This window comes from Larus michahellis, chromosome 3, assembly GCF_964199755.1.
Source record: "Larus michahellis chromosome 3, bLarMic1.1, whole genome shotgun sequence".
Lineage (NCBI taxonomy): Eukaryota > Metazoa > Chordata > Aves > Charadriiformes > Laridae > Larus > Larus michahellis.
Genome location: NC_133898.1, coordinates 95,632,199 through 95,644,759, shown reverse-complemented (window position 1 = coordinate 95,644,759; position 12,561 = coordinate 95,632,199). Strand labels below are relative to the sequence as shown.

The window sequence follows — 12,561 nt, the reverse complement described above, 5'->3', positions numbered from 1 at the left end:
AAAAAACCCCAACCCAGTGGTGTGTGGAGAAAGCACTCAGTCAAGCACAGGGGAAGCAGCTGCTTTGTCATCTGTAAGGCTCTGTAAAATACCACAGAATAAAAGAATTTTAAAAATAGCACTCCATTTTCTCTTCTTTAAAGATTTGTCACACCCATCATTTTCTTTTCTACAAAGTTCTCCTCACCATCAAAGCCTTTTAACTTTAATATTAAAGTGACATATCATTTTTTTTCTCTTTCCTTTTATTTGGGGGGGTGGGGGAGGATTTGCATATTTACCTTCATTGTTGGACTTATTTTCTTCAGTCTAAAACTGGTTTTGAAATTCTAAGCAGGTTTAGAAGTTCCGATAGAAATCCAACAACAATGTTTATTTAATTAAAACAAAAAGAAAATCTGTTTTTTATGTCTCTGTCATACTATGCAAGGACATTCCCGTACTCTTTGTAGCTGTTTCATTGGAAGCCTTTCTGCAGGTAAAGCGGGACTAGGCACAAGAGGAAGCTCATCTTCCAAGGTGTTGGGTCTGGTTGTCTCCCAAACATCTTCCCCTGGCACAGACTGGCATCCTCAGTTTGGTAGTACGATAGAGGGTCTTTCTCCTTCCAGTTGCCACTTCGAATCTGGGTGAGTTTGGCAGTCGATAGCAACCACCGCCTCTTAAACAGGTACTGGATAAACACTGCAGGCCAGACTGTCGTTGGTACGAGCCATTTTGTAACCCTTCTACCAGGACCTGAGTGGAAACAGTTATAGATGAGTTCGCACTTAATCACTGCTAGAGCACTGTTCAAGTCCTCACCCAGAAACCAGGGAAAATTATCCTGATGCAAGGAGCAGTGCAAATGGCTCAGTGAGTAAACTGCTCCCACTGGCAAATACAAAACAAAGGGCTTAACAGGCAATATTTTTATTAAAAGCAGAAAACCAAAATGCCTCTAACAGGTAGATAAACAGGGTAGCCATAAGTCATTCTCAAAGCATAACCGTAATTTATAGTCTTTTCTTCTGGGGAGAGAACTGCCACGCCAGCTGGATGCCTTTCCCCTTCTCTACCTGTGTTCACTGATAGTGTGAAAGATCAACGCCCTGTCTCAGCCCTTCAACACCCTGTCTCAGCTTAACAAGCTGGTTGCAGGTGGCCCTCGGCTCTGCCCAACCGCTTCATCATCCACCACCTCCTGTTGGCCCTTTCTCCTCCACAGCCATGTGCATGTGTTACCTACAGAGCATGAGGACATCTCTCCTGCCTTTCTGGGTGGTGCAAAGGACTCGGCTGGAAGATGTCAGTTCTGCCTGCTGCTTTCTGACCAGCCTGTGAAAGAAAACAGTTTTCACCCACCTCCAAGAGCAAAGGCAGACGGCAAACAGCCCTCAGAGCAGCAGGACGTGCTGATGGCTTTCCCATGTCTCAAGAAAAGTGACTTCTGGGAGGGAGGTGGAAAGGAAGTGGGTGGGGGGGAAGGAAGGAATGGCATGCCGGAGTCGGTCCCCTGGCAGGAGTGAGAACAAACACTCACATCCAGATGCCCAAGCAGAGTCACGATGCTGAAACTTGAAAGGAAACAAGAAAACTCAATTAGTGTCATACTTTTTCTTTTTTTGCAGGTTTAGGAGCTCCCAGGGGGTGAAAATGTAGCCTACACAAAGCCTAGGCAATATTGTGTTTTAACAAGGGTGGAATAAAAAGGAATTTAAGGATTCCTTGTTTCCAAGGGGAAAATCAACCCTGTCTTGTACTGCAAGTACATCTCGACAAAGAATGCTGCTACTGATAAAAGCTCATGTAAACTTCTGAAGGAATGATCCCCAAGATCCTTAAATATTAACTTCACAGGACTCGGTTAATGTTTTTGCTGCAGAAAACTGTAAGGCTGATAGAGACAGGATTGGCAAGTTCTGAACCAGCTCTTGTAACAGCAAACAGTTCTCTAGAGTAAATAGCATCATTATCAATAAAAATGACATTTCATTTACTGCAGTTTTTGTAAGAATGCCTACTCTGTTCACAGAAATCTCCTGTTCATTGGAAAAGCCAGCAGTTTTCAAAGTAGTGACAGAAATTACCTGCCCTTCTCTGTATCTAGAATTTATTTTCCCCCTTTCATTTAGTTGCCTTGATAGCAAAACTGATTTAACTAAATTACTGCAGCCTACTCAGGCAGACACAGTTATATCAATATAATGGTGTTAATATATTTATAAGTGGTATCAACTAATACTAATATCAACCCAGAGGTTATACAGATTTAAATACATTTATACTTCTCCCACAAGTAAAGTAAAGCCTTCTGAACAAGCAATAGCAATAGTAAGCATGCAGAATAGTTGGTAAACTTTTATATCAGCTTCATTTGATTGCTAAAGTTGAGATAAAAAATATCCTCCAGGATACTAACAGCCAGAAAACTCTTTAAGGTAAAAAATGGTGTTTTGCTGGTGGATTTATTTTAACTCCAGAGCTAGACAAATTTCAGACAGTGCACACTGACAAAATGACACATTCAGTGGTTCTACTTTGACTGTGACCATGACAGTATTGTTTGATCCTGTCCCTCTTCTTCTAGAGATTGTTTCTGGTTTTCTTCCAAGCAGAACACAAAAAGAGTGTGTTTGCCTTTGTGCAGCACTATTTGGCTCACAATGATGTGAAATAACCATTAAATAGATGAATGTATTATGGCAGAGCTGGCAATTATCAGTTGATAATGAAACTGCCAAGGATCATCTAAGAGGGAACATGTCTGGCCATGCAGAGTCCCGAGTAATCCATAACTTGTGATTACCTTGTCATTTAATAGTTTAACATGTGTTCCATAACATATTAAGCTTAGCTCATAGTAGAGAGGCCATATGTCAAAGCGTTCTTCAAAAATTTACTATTGAAATTTTTATAACATCTTGATAAAGTATGCAGTTAATTTGGTCATATTTTCTTAAAACCAAGAGCAGTGGCTGTTTGAAGCTCTGAGCATGCAGTAACCATTCTGATCAGGATGAAAGGAGGAGCGGGGAGCACAACTCGCCCATTTCAGAGAATGCTCTTCCTAATCGCAATCAAAGCCATCAAAGAATTCTTCGTAGAGGAGGTGAGAAAATTTTCAATTAAAGGTTCCCACCTACCTAGTGGCAAATCTTGACTTGCAAAAAAATTAAAAAGGAAATGCAAGTTTTCAAAATGTTGTATGGTTTTATTTGAGGGAAAAAAAGTTACAATTTGCGTATCCAAAGTATCAGGTTTTGGAATTCAAGCAAAACCACCATATACTTTCACCTGAGCTGTGTGCTGTAGATTTTAAATCACAAACATTTTTGAGATTTTAATTTTGCATCATAACTAAACAGAACATTTTTGAAATTTGATAATTCTCCCACTTCTCTATTTTTTTTGCCTCTGAGAATTAGGAGAGGTTTGAATAGTTTCAATAGACATAGAAGTCACAGGCGGAGACAACTGTCCATGGGATGTTTCAACATGGTCTCATCTTTTTTCCCCAAAACATGTTTTCAGCAAAATAAATAAAATTTCAAAAGACAGTGAAAGTATTCCATCTAATTTTTCTTATCAGCTTTGACCATGTTATTTACCTTTTCTACCGCTAACATACTGCCTGCTTCCTATCTCTATCTTGATCTCTTCAGGTTTGCTAAAAAGGCTTGGCTACAAAAATATTACATGAGAGAAGTCAAATATCTGAGTAAAAGACAAACCCAGCTCATTAGTAAGTTGCTGTGCAGGAGCGGTCACCATGCTCCTCTTGCTGAGTCATTTCCATGGGCAATGTATTGCAAACTTACCGTGGGTATCTTGAGACAGAAGAAAGTAATTACTGTACCATTTTAAAGCCACAAGACTTTATGAAAATTGTAGATACTAAATGTTATTGGTTCTACTAAATCTGAGATCATGCAGGCTGCAAGTTTGTCCAGTGAGAACCAGAGAGATGTGTCCCCATAACTCTGATATAGTACAGCTTTACTGCCACCTTTTTCCAAAGCACAAGTTGGGGACCTTATTAAAGGAAGCACATAAATTCACAGCATACTTCGCTTACTTAGAAAGGAATAAAACAAGTCTTATTTTTTAACACATTCTGCCATTTAGAAGGACACTACCAGCCAGTAGATTCTAATCTGGCTTTTGCAGAAAGAAGATATCTACTTGATCTCTTTTGATACAGCTCTCAGTGGAAATAGACTTTATGTCAACAAAATCACTTATTTTTTATCTTCGAACGATGTCTTGAAAAAGATGTGATGTTAAAGGTTTATTTCTTAGCTGAGAGAGGAAAAAAAATAAAAAAGAATGGGACTATTATTCCATAGTCAATCTGAATCTGCCTAACTGTTACCTTCCTCTCTGGGTTATGACTTTCAGTTCTACCGCCAATAAATTTGAGAAGGTTTCTTGTGGTCACAATTGGGAACCTCAGCCCGTTACTGCTGGTTATCTCAGTCTCACGAACCATTTGATACAATCTAATCCATTAGTAGTTATTTTCCCACTTAGGACCACAGCCATTATTTCCCCTCTGATACATGAACAGACATAAAAGTAGACAGCGGAGAAAACTCAGGTGACGGACTCTACATCATAGAGGTCATAGTCAGAAGCCTTCTATGCAATAAGCAGCATCAACAAAACCTAAATTAATCATAACTGACAGTGCAATACAATAAATAAATAAATAAAAGGTTCAAACACAACAATGATGCACTGGAAGTAGAGATGAACAGTTCAATGTTTCTCTCAGGAGAGAGAAATTAAATTCCTCGCTCTATAAGCAGCAGAGATGATGAAACTCGGTTTCCTGCAGATCTGTATCTCAAGACTGTGCTCTCCTCTGGACTCTCTGATGTCTCAGCAACATGACTCCACATCAGCTTCTCCCCTGATGGGGCATGAACCTTCTGCTTCCTCTACCTTACCAACTATTTTCACAAAGCTTGTAGGGGTTTATTTCTTTATTTATTATATCTTTACCTTTCTGACAAGTTTGGATGAAATCAGCTCACATGTCCAAAAGTTTGGGGCCACTGTGGGCAGGACTGCGGACAACTAATAAACAGACAGACAAATGCAGCAAGCTTTCATAATTGTTGTTTGCTCAGAAAAAAATAGGTTAAAATAAAAGCCTGTCCTTGAACCAAAAGTTGAACATATCTGTTATTTGCAGGGTTGAATAGATAAAGGGTGGGAGCGAAAGACAATTCAGTGGGACCACACCTGAGAAGAGACTCAGAGAGAGATATTTGATAGAGTTTAGATACAGATTTGATATAGATACAGATAAATTCTGAGAAGACAAAGGTTGCAGTGGGAGAGGGAGAGGGTGATGGGGAAGGTGAGCTGGCTGATGAGATAAGGAGCTCAGGACCTTGTCAGGCCATCGTTGTCACAGCCTCCGTCACCTCGCCTTTCTTCTGATTTGAACTCAGTGCTACAGAGAGGTTGCAAATCTGTTAACATCCAGAAAACACAGCTCACAGATATCACCATATGGAACCCAACGTGGGTCAGAGAATTATCCAAGAAGAGAACTCTTGGATAAGCTCAAAATCAAGGAAACTGGGCAGGGGGGAGAGAGTTATTTGGTTTTCCTGTTGTTTGCACCTGACATATTCCAACTCACACTGTTTTTGATTTATTTGTGGGACCGGGAATGACTTATACGTCAGGGAAAGAGGTGAGGGAGGGAAATTATCCACTTTCATGAAAATTACAGAACAGAAGTAGCATGCCTGTGGAGACAGAGAGCAGCAGAGTTACTTAGCTGCCATGTCACGACATCCCATAAGAGGATACTGAGAGGGGCTGGCCAGAAAACAGTAAGGGAACCTCTCGCTCCACATCTGAGTGCTGGAAAAGAGGAAAAGCCCTATATCTAATGGAAAAAACCCACTGCCATGAGAAAACCAGTTCCGTGGAAATGACAGCAGGAGCCTGCTTTCCTACAGCCTGAAAGCAGAACTCTGCCACGTCCACCCCAGAAATGGTCTGAATCATGTTTGTCGAGTGCAAAGAAAGGAGTCGCAGGCACAATAGGTGCTGCCTATCCCCAAGCTATTCTGTCACTCATCTGTTGGTACAATTTTCATCTGAATGACTCTCAGAAAACAGAAAACTTCTGAAGCTCACTAAGCAAAAAAAAAAAAAAAAAAAATTAAAAGAGGCAATGGCATTTGCTTTGTAAATAACATCTCTCTTTCTTTGAGCTATTCCATGCAAGAAGAGGCAGAGCTGGCTGCTTTCACTTACTGATAAACTGATATGAGTGAAGAAAGTAACAAACAGTTTTTATGAACATGCATTCACTTGGGATAATGGGCTTTCTATAAAGGATATAAGTGTGTGTGAATGCCACCACTGCTCAGGGTGTGGGTAGAAGTGCTGCCTCCCCAGACTGTGGTGCTCCAGAGTTTCTCTCTGCCTACTGCACTGTGTTTACTTGTGTTAGTTGCACTTGAATCAGAGCAAAGGGGAAGGTTGTGGGGGACCAGTGACTGACTCAAATCTAGCTTGTGTTAGTGTCCAACTGCTGGCCCGTATGAAATGAATTTATGTCCGTAACATTTCGCTATCTCTTTAATAATTAAGCTCAATCTTGTCTAGCTGGGTGCTTGAATAACGCATAAATCAGAGTACCACCCTAGTTAGAAATGGCCCAAACTAGTGCCAAATTCTGTAACACATTAAGTTTTCAGCAGGCTGAATTTTGAGGCACAAATCCAGACTGGCCTCATCAATACTTTGCAGAGGATGAGTAATTCTCTTCTGCAGCGAGCCCTGGTAAGCCACGTCCATATGTAGCAGCCCCTTTTCCACTCAGCTTCTCATCCCATGGAGACGGAGTGTGAGAAAAGGCCCCCACTTTTGCTGTGTGATTGCTGTGGTGATAAAAAAGGGATCCATAAATCCTTCCTTCAGCAGCCTGAGCAGACATTGGTGAAGGTATAAAAGGCCAGACATGAGCCCAAGCAGATCTCCTGGCTTTGCTCACAGAAAGGAATGAAGGTGGTACTTACACCAGTGTCCTCAATGATAGGTAACGCACCCGCCTGGAACCACGCTCAGCAGAAGCTACACAGATATTTACCTTTGAGACTCTAATCTCTAAAGCTGTACAGACGAGATCCTGTATTGTCCCGTAGTGAAGACTAAATTTACTGGATAAAACCACAAATCCTATTTAAAAAACAAACAAATAAACCATGTTGCATCCATCTCTAACTAAAAATTACTACCTTGACCTTAAAGTCAAGACTTTAACAGGGATTTGAAGATTGAACTAAATTAACTTTTATTCCCAAGACATGACCCAGTAAGAACAGCGTCATTTGGTTCTGTGCAGCTTATGTGTACTCTGAAAGGGTTTTTTACAGAGCTGAGAAATCAGGCTTAACAACACAGTGTTTTCCCTCTTAAAGTACTTCAAAATCTTTGCCCTGGACCAAGGCTTGCCGAGCTGCTGCAGGACTCGCAGATCCTCAGTCCTCTGCTTTCCAGGACTGGCAGCACAGACCTCCTCAGGTCACTCCCCTGACTGCAGCCTGCCCTCCGGTAATCCTGAAAAACATTCCCAGGAAATGCTGAGCGGGGAAATTATGTTGCACAGCCGTGTGTGATTTACACACAACAGCTCGTCAGAAAACATGAGGCAACTTCTGGAAGAGTGAGCCTTTGTAGGGCAAATCTCACAAGCTTTAATTTCACCCTGCTACCAGTGCTGTGGGGCTCTGAACTTCATCAGAAAAGATGCTTATTAATGATTCAGCTCTGGGAACTCCAACTGATTTGAAGGAGAAAATGTACTCTTTGAAGAAGAACTGATGGGAGTCTTCTCTTTCAAATCACTCCTCAAGACCTGCTTCTGCTGCAGCATCCATCAGCCAAATAATGTTAGCAGCAGCCAGGGACAACCCACATTCTTTATTAAAGGTGTTTTCTAATGATTCAGAAACACCATGCTGGGCCCATATGATAATTTACTTCATCTTGTGATATCATCCTCACCTTCTTTCCTTTCTCACTACCTCTTTCCTCTTTAAACTTATGTGCTATACTTTTTACGAGACCCTGTCCTCTGGTGTTGGGGCAGCACAAGAAGCTAGTCCAATTGCACTAATCCTGCAACTGAAGTTCTGCACTGATATCTGTGTGGGTCTCTATGTATACAGACTTACATGCAAGTATAAATGCTCACAGGCAAGTGTGTATATGTATATGCATATATGTGTATACACACACCCACACACGCCTCCACACGTACCCTCTCGGTTCTCAGAAAAATTACCTGGAGCTTCCTACCACAGAGCTTCCAAACACGAAATAATTCACGCTTTATGTACATTTAAAAATCTTAAAAATCAAAAGTAAACAAGCCAAAATTCTCTTAAGTAAATCTTTAGTATCTGATGGGAAGGATATTTGTTTTTTAAGGGATATGAATTAGTTCCCTTAAATATACATCATGATGTTACTTGAGAAATGAAATATTGTACTTAGCAAGATCAAATAAGAGATTACATCTGTCAGAAAAACTCTCTTTAAGGAAAATGTTCAAACACAAAACTTTTAATACTTTTTTCCCTTGGAAATCATACAAGATAAAACTAAATGTGTCATCATTCTAACTGAATTTTAAGAGTTACAGAATCACTTCTTGGTTTACTACCTCTATATAAATTGTAGAATTGCTTACAATATGAAAGATGTTTGCCAATAAAGTGGCAGGCAAAGCATGACAAGCTAAGCTGAAAATGCTTTTAGGCTATTAGTGCTAGGGACCGGGGTTTTTTATTGCTATGGACGACAGCCAGCCCTCTTTGAAATCACTCAGAGCTTTCCCACCATGACTTCATCCAGGCCACTGTGCTGGGACACAGACCGGGGTCTCAGTTTGGGTACCTGGCTTCACTACTTCAATCAGTAACACTGGTGCATGGAAAAATTAAACATAAGCAATATCAGCTTATTATCACATTTGGAACATAAATCTTTCAGTATCCTGGCAAGTTCATGTGAGCGGGTACAGACGGATTCTGTCCCTATTTATACAGGTGACCCCAATAGTGTCAGTGGTGTATCTGAGAGCAACTTTACTGGTTAGGCAGCAAGCTCCCAGTTCACTCACGAGTGCAATACGCTGTTCCACGGGCTGCTCCCTACATAGGGCCTGTTGCAGTCAAGACTACAAACTTCTCTATTTGGATGCCCAACTTCACATGCTTCTTTAGGAGGCTATCAGTGACTTTTCTCCAGTCACACCAGCTGAGACTCATGCTTTGGCCATGAACATAAAGGACAGAGCAGCATGGCCACAGTCCACTAAGTCCACTAAGGCTTCAGGCAGCTGCTTGATAGAGTCCTGGTCCCAGCTTTGAACACTGTACCGCTTTCCCTCCCCACCTGAAAGCTCTTTAAAGGTTTCACATCCAGCTGAATGCTACATCGGTGGCAGATTATTTAATAAAAGCAGTGGAGCGTAGCCGAAAAGAGTATGATCTGGGGGATAAAACAGAGATTTAGAAAGTCTTTGAGAACTGCCTGCTCACAACGCCGCACACGTTAGAGCAGCCTTACTGCTCACCACTTCCAAAGACACCCTGGCACCCAAGAACTTTGCCCACCTGTAGGACTTTCAGCCACATACCAGCAACTAGGAGGGAGGTAAAAGCTGATGCGGTGGTTTGATACTATATGGAAGTGTCCTCAACAAAGCTGAATTCCCTAATGCCTGAAAAAAAACCCACAAGTGAGTTTCACACTGTCCGGACAGCATGAAGCTGTCTCCTAGAGGAGAAACCTCTGCTCCATGCTGCTCTTCAGATTCTGAAATAGCGTTTCCCTTATCAGGTAACACAGCACATTCTCAAAATTCACAGTTACCATGGTACATATGAGAGAATATCAAGGTCAGAGACAGCCAATTTGTAAAGATGAGTTATGCTAAACAGAACGCTATACTATAAATTAGAATATTACACTAAAACCTTTGCTGCTGGAAAGCCTCCAGACATCTTACTATGTCTCAGAACCGATCTGAAGGTGGGGATTTACTCATCACCTTCTGTAAATCAGGCTAACAAATCAGGTGTACACAGTAAAATGGCTTTTTTATTAGAAGCCCTCAGTTGCCACATAGATTGAGCAGCTGCTCAAAGGACGGTAGTAGCTGCTGTGGCTGAGACATCGTCATTCTCAGCTCCTGTTTCAAGCCATTTGTGGTATTGTGGAAAAAAGTATCAAAAGTACGTGGCAGAAATCGTTGCAGTATACTCCAAGATAAATAAAAACTGGAACAGCTGCACCAAGTTGATGATTTAAAATATATAAAAGCTATAGAAATCAGGTGCTAGGGAGTTAAAGTCCGTCAAGAAGATTGAAAATGCTGCACAGAGAAAGGTCAAAGCTCACCTCTTTCCATCTGCCTTTATTCTAGTTGTCTACTTTCTTCTTGCACCATGGAGTGTGTTTGCAGCTGAATCTCCTGGATAAATTGTGGATTTTCTCTAAAAAGTGTCTCATCTCCCTGAGTAAAATGGCTCCTTGGATTTCCCGAGCTGTAAAAGCCACTCGAACGTCCATTTCCATCTCTAGTGACACAAAAAAGAGATGCTATCCAGTAAACTGCTTACCGCTGCTGCTGAACTGCAGATCAACGCCAAGTTTTCATGCATGCGCTAAATATTTTGCATAATAGAAGAGTGCAAATACTTTATTACAACATGGTAGAAAAGCTTATTAAACCAGACTTGTCATGCCTCCAGAACAACATAAACCAAGTGATATTCCAAAATATGTCCTGAAAAATCACTATGATCAACAGAAATTACTGCAAAATTACATTACCTGTGCATTTAGGTTGTAACTCTGTTCAGACTGAATTAGGTCCCATTGAATATAATGGCATAGGCTCACCACCTTCATCCTTTATTTGCTATCTCTTAGAGTTTGAGTATTTAATTTTTTTAATAATCTACAGAAAGGGACTGATATTAGTGTCCCTGGAACTAGCAGGCTTTCCACATATCCTTATGCTCATAATTCAGCTTCAGCACAACTTAAGTATCGCTTTTACAGTTAAAAAAAACCCTCTAATAAAATGTCCCTGTTCCAAGAAAAAATTAACTTGAAGGTGTGCCAGCTTCCACCTCTTTACACCATCACAAGAAGGAAGAACCATTTCCTCGTCACTCAATAGGAGAATCTGTGGGGTTTGTTTTCCTTCGCTAGAGGGGAATTTGAGGGGTGTTAGGCATTCATGTGTCACCCAGACTGCCACAAAATTCTCTCTCTACTGTCTTGCAGTAAAGTCTGTATTGTAGATGCCCCAGAGTGCATCTGCCTGCAAAAGGAGTAAGCCATAGGAAAAGGACTTATTTTAACCCCATTTAAATACTCAGGTACAATTAAATAAGTATGTGCCACACTTTGCTGCAACCAAGTACACAGTAAGAGCAGCGCAGTCCTCCACAGGCACACATGGCCACAGAGGTTGTGAATGGCAAGCCGGGGCTGGCTTCACCAAAGCCCCTTAAATTGGGACAGGGATGAACCTGAAGTGTCCCGAGCAAGTCCCTGGGGTTCAACAGACACCACTCTGGCTATCCTTTGTGCAGCTTATTTCACAAGGTATTTGTTAAAGTAAAAAAAAAAAAAATCTATCAACTTGCAAAAGTCATCAAAGAAATCTAAAGGAAACTAAAGTTTTGATGTGTCTCTCAACTCTTGTAGCCTCCCTAAGAAAGAAAAAAAATGCAATAAATGCCTACCATTTGGTGCAATGCAGTGTATTCCAAGGGCGAGAACTTTTGTTCTTCAGAATTATTTTTATAATGTCACCTCTGGCAGGAATGATTTAAGAGCTTCCAGATAAAGGAATGAATTTCATCAGAGGCAGAGAGATCACCTCAAGTCTTCCTTTAGCTTCTTGATGAATAAAACACCCTCCCCAGCCCACTCCAGCATCTTGCTGCTACACTCAGAAGTGGGACTTTAAAGCAAAGGAAATTACTTGTGTCTCAGTCTAAAGGACGTCTCTAAAAAATTAAGAGAGTAAACAGAAGTGCACCGAGTAGAGATGAGTTTGTTGACTAAGCTTTAGACGGTGTTAAAAGTGAAACTATCTTAAACCAAGTGTATCCAATCTACTCCTCTGAAGTGCTATTACTACATAGCACCACGGTGCCTGCTGCAAGTGAGAACAAATGGTACCTCACATTTTCAGAAAGTGAAGGCTGTCATAGCATTTCAGGCGTCATGCATGTAGGAATAGCTACTTGCCATTGCCAATGGCTAATTGCCATTCCTACTTGCATGTAGGAATCCTTGCTCTAAAACTCTCCAAACTCTCTCTAAACTTATACTTCTTCCAATGCTAGACACAGCAAAGTATCATCTAAAATCTTAAATAAAGCCAATTCCAAAGGGATTTCAGTACCAGTCTCCCTCCCTGGATAGATTCCTGCTGAGTCTTGCCCACCAGGCACATTCTTCTCCAGTATCCATTAGTTCTTCTTAGTAAACTCAAATAAATAGACAAAGAAGAACTGGAGC

At 41.0% G+C, this 12,561-nt stretch overlaps 1 long non-coding RNA gene across 2 annotated transcripts in view; it reads right to left on the bottom strand.

Annotated features, from left to right (window-relative positions):
- Positions 1-358: 358 nt before the first annotated feature.
- Positions 359-12,561, bottom strand: part of LOC141741210 (uncharacterized) — a 44,086-nt gene continuing 31,883 nt past the window's right edge. Inside the window, exons 3-5 of one of the 2 annotated variants that reach the window (XR_012586319.1) lie at positions 10,420-10,598; positions 1,345-1,556; positions 359-738 (exon numbers count right to left, since the gene is read on the bottom strand). This is a non-coding gene — a long non-coding RNA (uncharacterized LOC141741210). The remainder of the gene's footprint in view (positions 739-1,344; positions 1,557-10,419; positions 10,599-12,561) is intronic. The other variant, XR_012586320.1, reaches the window with a different exon arrangement.